Raw genomic sequence first — 2500 nt, forward strand, 5'->3', positions numbered from 1 at the left:
GAAGTGGTGTGAAACAGACTAACCGAGGAAAATTAGATTGGTTGTAAATATCTTTCTTACCCCGAAACAATAGAGTTTACAGTGTTACATTTCATTGAGACGCAATTAAAGACCGTGATCTCCACGGTAAAGAACAAAACAAAACACAATCCTGCAATCCGCAACTCATTAGTTACCAGCCCAAATAAAGAGACTACAATACCCACAAAGCTCATTTCATTTCAGACTCTCACTTGTGCGCATACATTTTCTATATGGTTACAAATCGCATAATGAATAAACATGGCAGTGAGCAATTTCCTCTCCGATTCGTTGCATGCGTCAGTACAAATACGCTGTTTGCTGCAGCACAAGCCAGCGAAAAAACCGGAAACGTTTGACCCAGAGCTCTGTGACCTGGGGGGAATTCGCAGTTGGGAGCACAGGAAGAGATCGATGAAACGCCGAACACAGAACCCCTGAACCCCCGAACACGGTCAGACCCACCAGGCCATGTTATGGCAGCTTTAAACCACAGAGGAAGAAAGCAATGATCTCACATTCCGTTCAGTCGCGCGCGGCTTGTTTTCGGGTGAGTGAGTAAGCGCGGTCAGATTGCGGTGTGTGTGTGCGTGTGTTCAGATTGCGCGGTGTGCGTGTGTGTGCGGTCAGATTGCGGTGTGTGTGTGTGTGTGTGTGTGTGTGAGTGAGTAAGCGGTCAGACCACGCGCTGTGTGTGTGTATGTGTGTGTGTGTGTTCAGATTGCGGTGTGCGTGTGTGTGTGAGAGTGAGTAAGCGGTCAGACCGCGCGGTGTGTGTGTGTGTATGTGTGTGTGTGTTCAGATTGCGGTGTGTGTGCGTGTGTGTGTGAGAGTGAGTAAGCGGTCAGACCGCGCGGTGTGTGTATGCATGTGTGTGCGCGTGTGTGTGTGTTCAGATCGCGCGGTGTGCGTGTGTGTGCGGTCAGACCGCGTGGTGTGCGTGTGTGTGCGGCGGGTCACCTGACCGTGAGCGCGTGAGGGAGCATTACGTCAGGCCGCAGGCCCGCAGAGAGGAATGCGAGCCGTCGCTGCCCCCGTGCCCCCGCAGCAGCACGGATAAATGAACACAAAAACACGGGGTGGGGGGGTCACGGGAGAGAGGGGGGGGGGGGGAGGTTAAACTCTCCAAACAGCACCAGCATGCGGTCTGCTCTGACTGACCGAGCTACTTCAGAGCTGGGGAACCACCTGTTACCACCGAAACGACGCTGAAGCACCTCGAGAAGCGCCAGCTCTGCGCTGAGAGGGTTAACGCAGACCCTGTCGGTCAGGAGGAGCGTGTACTTCAGCGGGAGGACGTGCCGAGGTGCCTCTCCGGTTAAATCCGGGAGGCGTTCCCCCAGAGGAGAGGGGACAGACGCTGTGTTTTAGGAAGCCTCTCCGGAGCAGCGGTAGCTGGAGTGTCGGCCTGGATAACCGGACCCCACAGGCCAGCTCCCACACACACACCCAGCCAGGAGAGAGAGAGACCAGCACAGCCTCCTGAGACTCTGGGCCTTCTCCCAAAGACAGGGCACACAGCCTGCAGGGATATTTCTCCCTCTTTCTCTTTCTCTTTCTCTTTCTCTTTCTCTCTCTCTCACACACACATCCATACACAGACACAGTCATAAGCGCACATACACACACTTACACCCACAGACACATACACACACTTACACCCACAGACACATACACACACTTACACCCACAGAAACATGCACACACTCACACACACACTCACACACACACACTCATACACACTCACTCTCACACTCACACTCACACTCACACACACACACACACACACAAACACTCACACACACACTCACACTCACACACACTCTCTCTCTCTCTCTCTCTCTCACACACACACACACACACACACACACACACACACACGCACTTACACCCACAGACACATACACACACTTACACCCACAGACACATGCACTCACTCACACACACACACACTCACACACACACACACACACACACACACACACAGAGTTCACTCAGTTAACTCCATCAGTTAAAGGGAGGCGACGGGTCCCGTTCGGGGACAGGGCAGATGCAGGGCTCAGGGTGGGGGGGTCAGAGGGAGGTGGGGGGGTCAGAGGGGGGGGGTGGGGGGGTCAGAGGGGGGGGGTCAGTAAAGAGCAGCGCTGAGACAGCTCCCCACCCTGCGCATTGCAACGGTCCGATTCTCCACTGAGGCGCCGAGAGAAACTTACTGCAGCGAGACCAGCCACTGGCTGTGGACAGACAGCAGCACTCACACACACACACGCATGCACACACTCACTCACACACACACACACACACACACACGCACACACACGCACAGCAGCACCATTACACCCCGACCCCCCCACCCCCGCCCCCGCCCCCGCCCCAAACTCCGAGGCACAAAAAGAGAGAGAAAGAGAGGTGGGAGAGGGGGGAGCGGCACATTGCTGAATCCGTTAAAAGCACACAGCCGGCCAGATCGCCTGGGAAA

The 2500-nt window shown here is 55.0% G+C and overlaps 1 protein-coding gene across 2 annotated transcripts in view; it reads right to left on the reverse strand.

The window, feature by feature from the left end:
* Positions 1-2500, reverse strand: part of LOC133139385 (kazrin-like) — a 321899-nt gene that overhangs the window by 170630 nt on the left and 148769 nt on the right. The gene's annotated exons all lie outside the window — the stretch shown is intronic.

Source organism: Conger conger, chromosome 10 (genome assembly GCF_963514075.1).
Source record: "Conger conger chromosome 10, fConCon1.1, whole genome shotgun sequence".
In the NCBI taxonomy this organism is placed as follows: domain Eukaryota; kingdom Metazoa; phylum Chordata; class Actinopteri; order Anguilliformes; family Congridae; genus Conger; species Conger conger.